The 15693-nt window shown below is 60.4% G+C and overlaps 1 long non-coding RNA gene across 1 annotated transcript; it reads left to right on the top strand.

Moving 5' to 3' along the window:
• The first annotated feature begins 3520 nt into the window (after positions 1-3520).
• LOC109245551 (uncharacterized) lies at positions 3521-6272 on the top strand. Its single transcript, XR_002070944.2, has 2 exons — positions 3521-3854; positions 5749-6272. It is a non-coding gene; the product is annotated as an uncharacterized LOC109245551 (long non-coding RNA).
• Positions 6273-15693: the final 9421 nt, after the last annotated feature.

The following is a 15693-nucleotide window of genomic DNA, read 5'->3' as shown; positions in this document are numbered from 1 at the left end:
TGGCATCTTGCACAACGTTCAGTTTCCATGAAGCCATGCCCGGCTTGGCCCTGTGGGCAAGAGCGAGGCCTGGGGTCCCTTTCCCGATCAGCTGGGGGACTTTGTCCAAGTTACTTAACTGCCCAATACATTATCTGCTATAAAAAAAAAATAGCACTTCTTTACGGCATTGTGGAGATGAACTGAGAGAACACAAGGGAGGTGTGTAGACAATGCCGGGTCCATAAGGAGTGTCAGACAGTATTTAATAATGATCACTACTGCGTTACAGGACTGCACCTGGTTAGCACCATATTCTCAGCGTTCGGACACATAGGTGGTGCCTGACAAGTATTTGAAGACCGAATAGGGCAACGTGTACAGCCTGCATCTACACGTCGGCAAGAGCAACCCACAACCCGGCTGTGAATGACAACTTGTCTTAGATTGCTCGGGGCTGATGTCCCAGTGTTGGGCTTGTCTCTGCTACCTGTCCCTAACAACCTGAGAACAGGACCTGTATCTTCTGTGTCTGCGTCTCAAGGAGCTGATGAAGAAGTCCACATGGAAACTACCAAACAGTACTAAAAGAGATTAAAGAAAACCTGAATAAATGGAGAGATATACCATGTTCATGGATCCAAACACTCAATGCCACCATGATGTCAATCTTGCTCCAAATTTGTCTATAGATTCAAAGCAGCCTGATCAAAATCCTTTTTTTTTTTTTTTTTGGTAGAATTGATAAGCTGCTCCTAACTGTTATATGGAAACACAAAGGATCTAGAATTACCAAAGGATCTTTACAAAAAACAACTCAGAGGAGCTACACTATCTGACTTTAAGTCTCACTATAAATCTATAGGGATCGACAAATTATCATATTGGAGTATGGATAGGTGAGCAGTTCAACAAAACCACAATAAAGAATTCAGAAATAAAACACACATATGCAATTAATTGAGTTTTTAAAAAGGTGTCATGGCAACTGAATGGAAAAAAGCAAAGTCTTTTCAACACATGGTGCTGGCACAACTGGGCATCCAGGTGAAAGAAAGTGAACGCTTACCTCACTCTGCACACAAATCTTAATTTGCAAGGTACTGAAGACCTAACAGAGAGAGACACACACAGAGAGAGAGAGAGACAGAGGGAAACAGGGCTGGGTGTGGATGGGCCCTTGGCAAGATCATGGGGGTGGGGAGGAGAAGGAAACCACTTCAAGGCACAGTAACGTGGAGAGAAGGGCATGGTCCCAGCCCAGCTGTTTTGCTTACACAGGTAACTGTGCCTCTGGGCACCTGTTTCCTTGTGCGTAACACACAGGAGCTGAGACCAGTGAGGTTGCTAGCTCCCAGGTTTCTGCTACACTGAGAGCACCCACGTGCTCCTACAACACCCTCCCTGTCATGCCATGTCACAAGGAGCCCGCCCTCATATTCTAGCATACATTCAGTTTTATAAATTCTATGTAAATAAAACTAACTGGAGAGAATTTTAAGATGATTATGACCCTGAGAGAGAAACCGGGCCAGTCCCGGGGTGCCGGAAGATTCAAGAATGTCTGCTCAAAGCTGCCATCAGACGCAGACGCCCTCAACCCACTTTCTCACATTTGCCCCTAACTGCCCCGATTCATCCATGCAACTTGTTTCTTGGTAATTTCCACAGTGCCTCCTCAATGCCTCTCCACATCTCAGTGAAGTTCACTCACCCTGAAAGTTCTGTCTCTGTCTTAAGATGTGGACAATTATATTTCTCTTCTGTGCATCCCAATGGCCCATGAGCGCCCGGGGTCTGACACTGATGACGGCCAACTATCCACATGGCAGCTGTTATTCTGGGGAGACAAGTGGGTCGTGCCCTAACACAGACATTTAAAAAAAAGTTCTGGTACATTCTCCTGCCTTGGGCTTTCCAAATGAGTATTTATTCTAGGCCAGTACAGATTTTACCATTGGAAATGCAGCTTAATCTCCAATCTTGTGGAGTGGTTTGATTAGAAACTTGTGGAAGACGCCTGGTGAAGTTGTGTAACAGTTCATGAATTTGGACTTCGGTGGACGAGCTGCTCCCAGGGCACGTGCATTACCTTGAATTGACCTGCCTGGGCCAGGACAGGGGTCCCTAACCACTGGCTTCCCCAGCGCCTCTCCGCCTTCAACAGTTCCTCTCTTAGGTCAAGAGGCTGCTGATTTCTCTGGGAAGCAACACAGCCCTCCTGTTCTTGGTGACAATGTTGCCTGAAGCCGGTCCTGCAGGTCAACAAACACGGGCAGGGACGGCGTTTGATGAATAAGCAGGGGTGAGAGGCGGCTAAAGGTCGCCAGCCTCAGGCCTGTACACACGACCTTGTCCCTTGGACATGAGACAGGAAGCTACATCATGAGACAAGCAACTCCAAGCACATTCACTCATTCACTCACTCACTCATTCATTCAGCCACTCATTCACTGACTCACTGACTCACTGACTCACTCACATTTTCACCTCCGGCCTCGAACGTGCTGCTCTCTCTCCCTACAACGGTGGTTCTCAAAGTGAGGCTCTGGACCCACAGCATCAGCACAACTGGAAACTCATTAGAAACGTGACTCATACACTTAGGGGCTGAGGCCCAACCATCTGTGTTTTGACGAGCCCTCTGGCAGCCTTGGATGAACTGCCTGCTTCACCAGGGCTCTCCTCCTGGATCTGGCCGGGACAGCCCCCGTGCTCCTTTGCCATGCCAGCTGTCACTCCCGTGCCTGCTTGTCTCCCAAGGTAAGTGGCGAGGAAGGAACCCACACCCAGCACGGCAGGAGCACAACAAACGTGGAATGGAGCAAGATACGCATGGGTGAAAGGGTGAGAGAATCCGGGCCGTACCGAGCCTTTCCCGGGGTCAGAGCCAGGGTTTTGAATGTGAACAAGGTGAAGTTCATACCGTCCGGTTGCTCTCTGTCCGCTGCGGGAGGCAGAGAAGGATTGGATGGGGCCCTCGTGGAACACGGGGCCAGGGCCGACGGCTGGGGGAGCACCAGCTGACCCTTCCGTGTCCAGTGACGTGTGCGCGGTGCCCAGACGGGCACTTCCAACCACTTTCGTCGGGTGAGCCAAAACAACCATTCTGGCTGTTGGAAGGTGTCCAGTGACATAAGGCTGCTCCAGCCCTCGGCCTCTGTGGTCATGCCGGGCTGCCATTGTCACCAGGGCACATGGCTTCTGTCCGTCCTCACTGCTCTTTGTTTTGAGGTCCATGCTTGGATGGATGATTCCCAGAGCAGCTCCGATCCAGTGTAAACAGGCCTTGTCTGTCATGACAATCTGGAGAAATGGCCTAAAAATAGGCCAGGAGGCTTGACTCATGGAGGGGGGAGCACTTGGGGTCCAGAATTCCCCTCTCTGGAGATGACTTATTTGGGCTGGTGGAAGAGGAGGAAGGTGACTGTCACGCGGTGACTCATCTGGGAACCCTTGGAGGCCTTTGATTCCTCCCGGGCAGCTGACCTCCTGGCCTCGGGACACATCTCCAGACCCACAGAGGGGACGGTAGCAGGGGCCGTGGGAGGATACAGTCCAGGGTGGGAAAGGCCAGGCGCTGACACATCCTCTCCCCTACTCTTCTGGGCCATGAGAAACGGTCCTGCCTCCACAGCCAGAGACCATCACGGTCTGGCCAGTACTTCCTCAGCCTCGTCACATCCCGGAGTCCGTGCTTGTGTCTGTCCCAAGCTGCTGAGGCTGCAGTGAGCCTGTGCTCACCCCAGAGGGACAACCTCATCAGAATACACCCCTCTCCCTTTGCTCCTTCATGAAATGAGACTCTCGATGAAGCCAGTGACATCACATGGAGACCATATGTGTGGGAATCGAGGGCAAAGTCTAGTCTTCTGGTAAGTCCTTTGACTGGTTCATGGTCTTCCCTGCAGCAGTGATGTGTTGGTGAGGATATCTTCTTGTCACTGGCAGTGAATTCCAGGTCTTTTGGGGACAGCCGGTTTCTCTGCCTTCCCAGATCATGGACTTTCTTACCCACACCACTGGGCACCTAACATGGCCTGGGTGTCACAGTTAGGTGACTGCTTTATAGTCATCCACCCAACCACCACTCATCCATCCATCCATCCATCCATCCATCCATCCATCCATCCATCCATCTATCCGTCTACACACCCATTCACCTACCAAACCATCCATCCATTCATCCACCCACCCACCCGTCTACACATCCATTCACCAACCAAATCATCCACCCACCCACCCACCCACCTATCCATCCATCCATCCATCCGTCCATCCATCCATCCACACACCCGTTCACCTACCAAACCATCAATCCATCCATCCATCCATCCATCCATCCATCCATCCATCCATCCATCCACACACCCATTCACCTACCAAACCATCCATCCATCCATCCATCCACCCATCCACCCGTCTACACATCCATTCACCCACCAAACCATCCACCCACCCACCCACCTATCCATCCATCCATCCATCCATCCATCCATCCATCCATCCACCCACCAAACCATCCACCCACCCACCCACCTATCCATCCATCCATCCATCTATCCATCCATCCATCCATCCACCCACCCACCCGTCTACACATCCATTCACCTACCAAACCATCCACCCACCCACCCACCTATCTATCCATCCATTCATCCATCCACCCACCCACCCGTCTACACACCCATTCACCCACCAAACCATCCACCCACCCACCCACCTATCTATCCATCCATCCATCCACCCACCCACCCGTCTACACACCCATTCACCCACCAAACCATCCACCCACCCACCCACCTATCTATCCATCCATCCATCCACCCACCCACCCGTCTACACACCCGTCCATCCATCCACCTGTCTATACACGCATCCGCCCATTCACCCACCCATCCACTCATCTATCCATCCATCCAACCAAAAACACACACAAGGTAGCTCTTTTTCTCTACTTCTCTACACCTGCCCTGGGAACACAGGGTTGAATGAGATACTCAATTCCCTGTGCTCTCCTGGAACACAGGTTGGATGAGATGCGTCTCTCTATCCTTGACAAGTGCAGTCCTCGGGTGGTCCATCAGCAAACAGCTGCAGAGCAGGAGACCAGGGCCAAGTGAGAACACGACTGAAGGGCACTCGCTCTTCCTGGAGGAACTTAGGGAAACGGGGTTACATACATCTTGCATCCCAAAGTCAGAAGCCACTTGCAGACAGGCCCTGGACCCCGTCTGTGTGGGCGCAGGACAGCTCAGCAGGACAGGCTCACAGACGAGCGTTCGCAGGCTGTGAACGGACCTGCTCAGCCCCCGTGTCCACGGTGCAGCGCAAAGTGCCTCAGGTAGGTGCCCTGGGATGGAGCTTCCGTGTGGAGCCAAGGAGGCAGCAGGCGGCCAAGGACACGCCACTGTTTTTCCAGACTCTGAGAGCCACCTCCTGACATTTTGTGCCATTATAAGCAGTGACTTAAGCATCTGGATAGAGGATACAGGGGAATGCAGACAGCCAGCGCCGGGACGGGGCAGCAAGCTGGGGGCGGCGAGGATGGTAATCGTTCCCAGCCCCAGTCAGCGTCTCCCCGCGGGGGGCTGGGGGGGGGGGCTCAGTGAGCAAGTCAAATGGCTTTTGTTCCTTTTGTTTTGTTCATTCCATAAAGGATTTCACTTGACTCATGATTTCCCAACCAGCTCCTTCTGTAGCTTAAGAAAGCAAGAGTGAATAATTGCTCTGGTTTTTTGCTACTTGGGTTTTTTTCCTTCATTACAGGAATGTGTAAACACCCTGGGTTTTTAAGGATGAGCTGCCAGACCCCGTGTGTCGGAGGCTCCTGCTTTCGGGCAATGGCTGGCGTCCTGGCCGGGGAAACCAGGCTGACCCTTGTGGCAAGATCTGACCATCACTACGCTGCCGGGGACCCCGGCCTGGGTGCCACTGGCCACACTCGAAGTTCAGATCCATCTGTTGTGAACTGAGCCATGGCCCCCCAAAATGTGTCAAAATCCTAATTTCTAGAACCCCAGAATGTGACCACATCTGGAGGTAAGGTCTTTAAAGAGGTAACTAAGTTAAAATGGAGTCACCAGGGTGGTCCCTGATCCAACGTAACAGGAAGTGTCCTTTTAAGTGACATCGGGACACAGACACGCACAGAAGGACGACCACGGGAGGACATGGGGAGAAGTGGCCATCGGCAAGCCAAGGAGACGGGCCTGGGGAGGAACCAGCCCTGTCTGGTTCCACACCTTGATCCCAGCTTTCAGGACTGGGAGAGAATAAACATCTGTGGTTTACGTTCCTGGTCTGTGGTGCTTTGTTACACAGCCTGAACTGACTAACACACCGTCCTTCCCTCCTCTGCACCCATGACCTGGGCCTTCTCTGCCCCCACCGGCCCCATCCTGGGCAGTAAGTCCCCTCCCAGGTGTGACGGATGGGCCCCCACCCAGCCCTGCTCCAGCCCAGGGAGATGGCGGCTCAGAGAGGCCCAGGTGGGGGGTGAGGCCCACGCAGAGAACGAGGCCAGGAGGAGCTGCGTCAGCCTGGCCCTGGTTCCGGAAGGACTCCCCCCTCCCCCGCCACCCGGCCCCGGCCTCTCCCCGCCACTGCCTTGGGAAGGCGCACCTGGCAGTCTGCCGGGCACACTCCCCCTGAAGTGGCATTGCACGGGGTGGGAACAGGGCTGGGAGTGGAGGGAGAAGCGGCTGCCCTTTCTGGGAGGTTCACGCACACCACAGAGCTGGGCGTTCCGGGAAGAGAACCCTGGCCCACCTCCTTCTGCACCAGACGCTCCGGGCCACGAAGACGACCCTGCGCCCCGATCCTCTCCAGCCACCCCCGCCGTGGGGCCACAGATTGGGGACGCACGGGTCTCCCGTACAGTCTCAGCTGCAGGCGGGGGCGGTGCGGACTCGGGTGGGGCGGCGCGGGGGGCGGCTCCCGGTCCCTCGCACGGGCAGCCCCCACGAGAGAGACGGGGCACGCGCCAGGTTCTTTGTGGACGGCAACCTTCTCAGCCTCAGCCCTGTTGACGTTTGGGGCCTGTTATGAGTTGAACGGTGTCCCCCAGAGGGTATGTCCAAGTCCCAACCCCCAGAGCCCGAGGACGTGGCCTTCTGGAACCAGGGGCTTTGCAGATGCGATTCAGAGGTCATAGTGAATTAAGTGCGTCCTCCACCCCAAGACTGGAGTCTTTATTCCAGGTGGGGAGCTGGCCAGATGCACACCGAGAAGAGGCTGAGGGACGCCTGGGTCCCCCGGGAGCTGGAAGGGGCAGGAGGGACCCTCCCGGAGCCTCTGCAGAGATGGGCTGGGGGAGACTGAAGTCCGCAGCGTCAGGCCCCGCCCTGGTCATTCGCTGGGGCAGCTGCAGGGACCTAAGAAAGGACACTGTCGTGTCTTCTGCGGAGGGCAGGGCTGTGGCGCAGGCAGGTGGGGAGGCAGCCTGTGGGGCGGCACGAGGTCTTATAATCGCAGCGGCCGTTTCCAGCGGGGGGTGGGGCCCGGGGTCCCTGCCACCAGGCGGCTGTCAGATGCCTTCACGACAGCGCTGTGTCCTGGGGAAGGTGCCTTTGTCCTGGTTGCACAAAGCCCTGCCGAGTGCCCCAAAGGCCCCCAGCAGCCACGACGGAGGGACCCCTGCCCCGAAGCAAGCGGCTCCAAGGATGGGCTCACTGCCCGCTGTCACGTCCCCCAGGCCCCTCGGAAACGGAGCCACCGCCTCCTGCATTTGGGGCGCCTCTGGAAACGCCTGCCCGATCTCCTGCGGGGTCTTTCTGGGGCAGACGGTCCATTCCGCCCAAGTGCACGTGGGTGCCGAGGGAGGGCCCGACCAGAATCGGGCAAGGGAGGCCCAGCTCAGGAGGGCACCCACGCCCCGCGTCCCGGTTTTGCTGTGGTGGCCCCCGCCCCCTGGTCAGGAAGCGTCGACCTCCAGGTGCTGGAGCGCGGCCCGGCCTCCTGCCTTCTCCACAGTCAGGCTGAGGGGGGGGCGATGAGAAGTTAGGCTTGCGTCCCCAGGTGGGTGCGGGTGTGGGCTGGGACACAAAGAAGGATGCTGATGTCACCCCTCCCGGCCCTTGGGGCAGACGGTGGAGGCTTGCGGGGCAAGTGGGGACGCAGAGTCCCGGGACCCCAGCCAGCCGCCCAGACTCCAGGGCGCAGGGGTGCAGGCTCGGGGAAGCTGTTCCTGAAGGCGTGTCCTCAGGACGGGACGGCTCCCAGCCTGCAAGTTCTCTGGGGCTCTTGGGCAGAGGCCCCCGGGTTCCGGGTCCAGCCCAGCTCCAGGAGCCCCAGGCTGCTCCGTCCAGAGTGTGGGAGTCCCAGGAACGGGCTTCCGTGAGCCTCTCATCCTTCCTCAGTTGGGGGGGGAGGGTGCAGCCTGCAGCCCGGGCACTCGGGTGCCTTCCCCAGCCGCCTCCCCAGGGGCCGATGGGGGCAAGACCGGGCCCAGCCGTGCTCTGTCACCTCCCCTCCACCTCCCTCCAGGTCTGCATGGCGGAGAGCCCATGCGGTGTCCTGGCAGGACGGGTGGGACATCAGCCTCCAGATCAGAAGACGTCGGTGACCTGGTGTCATACTTCCCCGCCCGGGGGACTCAGGCACATTCTTGCAGTCACACATACGAGGGGAGAAACTCCAATCGTACCGGCACGCCTGCCTTTTGGGCCACGTCCCTGGTCCTCACCTGGGCCTTGAGAAGTCCCGAGTTCACCCCCCAACAACTGACAGTCGGCCCCAGGCAGGGGACACGCGAGGTCTGGGGTCCGTCCCCCTGAGCCTCCCAGGTCCCAAGCAAACACACTTCTCCTGGGGCAACAGAAGTGCTCGGGGCCCCCGCCGCTGCCCCGCGAGGGAAGGCCCGCCAGCGGAGCGTGTGAGCGCACACGTGGCGTGCAGACGCGCACGTGAGCAGATGTGCCTGCGAGCGGGTGCACAACACGTGCACGAGGACTCGTGTGGGACACGTGCAGACGTGCGCGTGAGCAGCTGTCCCCGGGCCATGAGCCACGGCGTCTGTGCCGGCCCCGGACGGAGCCCGGTGAAGGCGGCGGGGGTGTCTCCCTCCCACGCCACCGAGAGAGGGTCGGCGGCCAGGCCTTGGACGCCGTGGGGGCCCCTGGTGCAAACTGGGGAGGGGGCTTCCCACAGCACCCCCCCCCCCCCCCGGTGCCCTTCTCTTCCCGACAGCCTGGCTCCGGCGACGGGAGGCCTCGGGGCCACGGGCGACAGCTGGATGACGCGCCCCGTGTCCACAGTTCCTTCAGGAGGGGCTCGTCCGAGTCGCAGAGACCCCTCTGTGCCGCCCGGTTTCTCAAGTGCTCGTCCGTCCCAGCTCGGGAGGAAACTCAGCTTCTCCGCAGGGTGTGGTCCACACCCCTCCGTCCCCCCGGACCCCGAGGTCCGTGCTGTGCTGATCCCTACACCCCCCTCGGTTCCGACACAGGCCGGGCGCAGGGGGGACGTTGAGGCCGAGTGGTCAGCACGTTCACCACAGCGGCCGCACAGGAAAGCCCAGCGGCCCCACCCCTGACGTGGCCCCGCCCGCCACGACTCCCCTCCCCCGCCCTCTCACTCCCACCCATCGTCACACAAGGACCTCTGCCCCGGCGTCCCTCCAGTGCGTCACTTCTACACGTCAGGAGTGGCCGTGGCTGGGGACAGGTGAGTCCACTCCTCCCCCGCCGACTGGGACAGGCTGGGGCAGCCGGTCATGCTCGTGTCCCAGCTCTGGCCTCCAGTGCTACAGACGATGGGGGTCCAGCCATCTCCAGTGAAGACAGAAAAGTACCACGGTCTCTTTGCGGCCTCGGGGTTTAAATGAAGTAGGGATTTGCAAACCTCGGTCCCCAACCCCAAGAGATCAGGAGGGAGGCACTGAGCCGGGAGAGGCTTCAGCAGTGGCTGAACCTACAACCACTCTAGAAAAGAAAGTCTATTAATTAAGGGAAAACATGAGAGGGGCGGGGGGTTGTCCTCCCGACCGAGAACAGTGCTTGGTGTCTCCCCTCAGATCCCAAGGTCCTCTGAAGCTCCCGCCTCCGGACTGTAACTGGGGCAGCAGAGGTCAGCGACAGAGGTCAGCGACAGGGCCGGGGATCCTGTGGAGGTCCTGTCTCCCTCTAGTGAGACCCCCAGGGGACAGCTGAGGGAGAGCAGGGGATGGGGCCCCACAGGTGGCTTCAAACCCAGCTTCCCGGTCTGGTCGGGGACGCACAGATTCCACCCCCTGAAAGGACCGGGCAATGCAGACTCTGAGTCCAGGCCAGACTCTGGCGTGTGCGGTCGGGGCGGCTCACAGGCGGAACCGGGGACGCAAGCCTGTTCTGGGGCCGATCCCAGCGGAAGACAAACCCAAAGACACGAGTGACTACAAAGGAAGGACGTGGGGACTCACCCCTAAGGCCACAGGCTGGAGGACAGGGCCGGGGCCGGGATGGTGCCTCAGACGGTCACACAGGTGCGTGCTGCATCAGGGCCCTGCCCCTGGGGGCCTGAGAGCCCGGCTGAGGTTTCTGTCCTTCCGCACAGCCCTGGGCACGGGCAGCCTCCGTCCGCGGACACGTGGGAGTGCCGGGGGTGGGGAGGGCGGCCCCGGGAGTCCAGGGGGAAAGGCATGAGCGCTGCTGACAGGATGCCTGTTTTATACCCTACTGATCTGACACGCACTCGGTCCAGACCGTCCCGCCGTCATGTGATGGGAACGAGGCTTTGCTGACAGCCAGGTGGGGACTGTCAGCGCTTCCAAACACACAGCAGGAACACTGCTGACCGAGAGGCTCCGAAACAGACCCGCCAACAACACGCCGGTCTCCCCTAGACAGGCGACTCCAGGGGCAGAGGCCTCTCCACCCCACACAAGCACGCCGGTCCCCACAGGCCGACCCGGCCAGTCCCTCCAGTGCCCTGGGCCACAGTCTGAGCCGTGACCTTCCTTGGCCTGGCTCCTTGTGCCCTCGGAGCAGGGGCCTCCCTGCCCCAGCGTCACGCTGCCTGCTGGCTTCTGTGGATGTTGAACCCCAGCCCGTTTGCATGTTTCAGCTGCCGGTTCTGAGACCCCCCCGCCTCGGCTCACTGGGGGGGAAGCTGATCTGAGTGCCGAGCGGTGAACTCAGGAGCCCACGGAGCTGCTGGGCAAGACTGTCACTGACCACGCGGGTTCAGAGTGCACCCCACCAACACCAGTGAGCTCGCTCCAACAGGAAAACCATCATTTCGCATTTCACTTTCATGTTTCAGAAAAGCACTTAAATAGCACAAGGTCCTGTGGAAACCACAAGGGAGACCCACTCACAGATGGGCCAGACCTCCGAGCGGAGGCTCAAACCCGCCGTGGGTTCTCGTGGTTCTGGGGTTGGGGGGGCAGCAAGAGAATGGGGTTGAACCACAGCAGCTCACCCTTCACCACGTGGATGAGCTCACGGGCCCTTGCTGGCTTCCCGCGTCCTGTATCCCATTAGGGACAGTCCCCGCCGCTGGGGAGGACGTGGGCCGGTCACAGGCTCAGGCAAGGCTCCCGTTTTACGCCTGGCTGGGGGGTTTTATAAGTTTTCAAACTGCGTGTGGTGCAGAAACTACCTGCTGGGCATCCAGGCACCTGTGTGCACCGGTCCCTCCTCGTCATAGAAACCTCCGGAACGAGGCACTCAAGTTGCGCGAGGCCAGTGCTGCTGGATGCCGGCCGCCACGCCTCGGGGGTCACCTCGCAAACGGGACACGCGCTGCCTGAGCCTCCTCCTGCTTCCTCTGTGTCCTTCAGAGGTCGGCGGCTCCCCGACTTCCTCCCCGCGTCTGCCGGGCCCGGCGGGGACGCTGCGCAAACACGTCCGGGCCTTCGGCCGCGTCCGCGGCGATCTCTTCTCGCGGAAAAATATCGGAACGATGGTGAAAACGTCGACGTTGATTTTATCGCTTTAGCCCGGTTCTTTTGAATTTTCCTCGGGTTGATTCGTCTGGTGAGATGCAAGGAAATCCCTTTATGTCTGAAGCCTCAGAGGGACGAACCCCTCAGATTGTGTCTTCACCGAAAACGAAGGCCGTTGCGGTGTCTGACCCGGCGGGCCTCCCCGGGGCCGTGCGAAAACTGTTTTCCGGGTCAATCCCGACCGCGGAGACACTTCATGGGGGAAGAATGCTGGAAGCATGAAAGACGGCCTCCCTCGCGTGTCTGTTTGCTCTTTATCTACTTTTCTGTGTTTTCCAAATACTTCAGACGGAGAACGTGTTACAAGAAAACAGAAGTTACCGGCTCAGAAAGTTCAGGGTCAGCCTCAGCACGCGCTACCAACTGAACCATCTCCCAGCAGAGCAAGAATCCAGGGGGCGCTGAGCCCCCGTCCCAGGGGACCGGCCGTAATCCTGGGATGCAGGCGCTGAGACCCCCACGTCCAGACGGGGAAGACGAGGCCCGAAGACACACGGCCCGGGTCCCAGGTGGCTCACACGTGTGCCCCGCACCGGGCCACCGGGCGACGCGGCCACCGGCCGGAGACCCTGCAGGAACCTTGAGTTTGGATTCTGCTCCCAGAATTTGGAGAGACGACATGGATGAGGTCGCAAGTCCCCCGCCAGTGGTCCTTTGTCACGTCGGCGGCAGGACACGACGCGCTTTCAGTCCGTGTGGGCATCGAGGGAGGGGTGAGGGGTGAGGGTCCCTCAGAGACGCCGATATGGAGCCAGGGCAGGAGCGAGAGGACTGCAGGGCCCCGTGTGGACCACCTGGGCCAGGTGAGGAGGGGTGGAGACGGCCCAGAGCGGGGCCCAGCTCAGCGCCACGGCTCCCCTCCCACGCTCGGGCACGCGGCCCCGGCCCCTGGCGAGAACTCCACTCGCGACCCTGCGCTGTGATGATTTTCCAAATGTCTGTCGCTTTGGAATCCCCGCTTCCGGACTCGCTGGTGAAACGAGTCGGGGTGGAAACAAGGCTGTGAAATGACCGAAGGGCCAAAGGGGAGAGGCAAACGAGCGCGCGGACGGGGTGTGGGCCACGAGCTGCGGAGAGCACACGGGCCGTCTCAGCGCCAGCCCTCTTCCCAAGGACCCGCGACGGGCCCCACACTGGTGCCCCCCATCCTGGGGGAGATCTACTCCCCCCGGGGGGCACCGGCAGGGCTGGCTGCCGCCTGGGTTCCGGGGGAAGAACCGCTCCTGGGGCCCCAGCTTCCGCGGCCTCTCCCCGCGGGTCTCTCCTCCTCTTAAAGGGACCCACCGGAATGACCCCATCTTCCTCCACCTGCGAAGACCTTATTTCCAAACGAGGCCGGGGGTTGGTAGGACCAGAATGCACCTCATCAGGGGACAGAGTTCAGCCCACGGCAACTGTGCAGAGAGCCAGGCCCCCGAAGATGTGGAAGGTGTTCGGATCCCTCCCCACACACACCTGGGGCAAGCCTCTGGCTGTGGCTTCCCTGCCCGAGCCCCAGGGAGACTGACGGAGGGACGGAGCGCCATAGGGGTGGGGACCGGGGAGGGAGCCTGCTCTGTGCCAGGAGCCCGGCGCACTTCGGGGACAGTGGCACCGCGGCTGCTCCCCAGACGGCAGTCACTCGCCCTCCCCTGGGGAATCTCCGTGGGCCCCTGACCCCATCTCCTCCTTTCCATTAAAAAGAGCCCCTTTATCTAAACCCTCCCTTGAAGGGCTCTGTACAAGATTTCAGGATAAGGATAAAGAATGTGTCTCCAGTTTAAGCCTTGGGGAAATCTGCATCGAGTAACAGCAGGCATTCAACCAGAATTCGGCCAGCTGCGGAAGTCAGGAGCACAGTCCTACCAGGGTGCCGTCCGACGGGAGTTTTAAAATATTTAAGGAAACTTGAAGACCAGTCTGTGGGGCAAGGGGCCTGAGGACGCTGCGGGGAGCACGGGCACAGGCGGGGCCAGGCGGGCTCAGAGTCCGCAGAGTCGGGGCATCTGAGGCCCCGTGAAGAGACAGATGGGGACGGCCCCGATGGTGCGGCAGAGGCCGGGGCGGCGGGGGTGGGGGTCAGTCCTGCCACCAAGGCCGAGGTGGCCTCCTGCTCCAGGGCGAGCACACACCTGTTCCAGCTCAGCTCCCACAAGTGACCAGACCACAGCAGGAGACACGCGCAAGGCTTCACGGAAAAGGAGCCGAGGGCCCAAGGCACACACACCCACACGAACAGTCACACACGTACGCGCACGCTCTTCTCCGTCCTCCTCCGGCCACCCGGTTTTCCCCAGAACTCGGCACGTTTTTCTGCCGTGCCCTCTGTTCCCGCTGCGGGCACGGCTGCAGACCCCACGCGGGTGCCGTAACCAGGCGCGCTTTTCGCACCGTCCACAGGCTGATGGGTTTTTCCACGCGGGCTGTGTCTCGAGGGGGCCGGCGGCACCGGGACCTTCACGCTCAGGACTCCCCTGCCGTCCCCACCCCCCCGCCATCCCCGGTCCACTCCTGGTGGGAATGTCGCGCCCTCCTCTGCTCTGCGGCACGTGGGAAGGGCGGCCCGTTTTCGAGTCTGCGGCGACCGCTGCTCCCGAGGCTCTGAGCCCAGCACTTGCGGTGTGGACCTCGAGGTCGGCCTGCAGTCACGGCTGAGTCAATGAGTGAGGACGCCACTCGGGGCTGAGCCTCCCGTGTGAGGCCTGGGGAAGCACCCCCGCGGGCAGCAGGGAAGGATGTGAGGACCGTACCTGACCAGCTGACACGCCTGCTGGGGCCCGGCCTGGGGGTGTCCCGGACCTCGGGGGGTGGGGCACGGCCAGGGGCATCAAGCAGCCACCTCCCCAGCTGGGGCCCGTCAGGTGAGGCGCCGTGGGCCGCGACGTTAGAGCAGGAAGAAACGATTCCCCCGGGGGTTCGCCGCCCCGGGTCCGGGCTCAGCGCGTGTGGCCTGCTAGCCCTGGGCCCGGATGCCGCCGGCCCAGGGTCAGGGGAAGACGGGCCCGCCTCGCAGGGGAGGGATGAGCGGGCCTGGGCCGCGGGGCATCATTCCACCATGTGGCCGGTGTGCTGACGGACCTGCTCCCCCCAGCCCCTCCTCGGGGCCTGCCTACAGGCCCAGTCTCCAGAAGGACTCAGCCCCGACGAAACCGGCGTTACCAGTCATCTGGCAAAAAGGGGAAACGCTAAAAACGCCCCAACTGTCACCCACCCGTCACTCCGCAAACGCCCCCTGCCCCGGCGTATGTCCGCACCCCTGCGCGGCCTGCACTTCGGGGGCACGGCCGACAGGAGACGGACTGTCCCCGCTTGGAGACCGGCCTGGAGGGGGCCGGAAGGGGTTCCTGCCGCTCCCCTACGTCGCTCACTGACTCATTCGGCAAACACACACACACACACACACACACACACACACACACACACACACATCTGCCCACACAGATGCCGCTCTGGGCCCCATGGCCACAGCACTGACCGCGTTCGCATCCTTCTTTGGAGCTCTTCGCCCACGTTACGTCAGGAGCCGTTCTCCACGTTCCCGACGCGTTTCTAACCAGGCTCGTAGGGGCCGTGTGATGCTCGGCAAGGCCTCCCCTGTGACTGGACACTTGGGTGGCCCCGTCCGTCCCCACTACGAGCACCACTGCCCCGAGCGCCTTCAGGCAGAAGGTTCCCACCCGCGACAGTGGGGTTTCAGGCAACCGCTCGGACCCCCCTCCACAGCGAGCCCCACCCCCTCGGCGTGGAACCGGCAGGCCGGCGGCGACACAGAGGGTCCGCCCCTCCCGAGAGGAGCCTTTGATCCAGGCTGC

Source organism: Panthera pardus, unplaced genomic scaffold, assembly GCF_024362965.1.
Source record: "Panthera pardus isolate Hobbes unplaced genomic scaffold, ASM2436296v1 HiC_scaffold_19, whole genome shotgun sequence".
Classification (NCBI taxonomy): Eukaryota; Metazoa; Chordata; class Mammalia; order Carnivora; family Felidae; genus Panthera; species Panthera pardus.
This window is presented reverse-complemented; position numbering and strand designations above follow the sequence as displayed.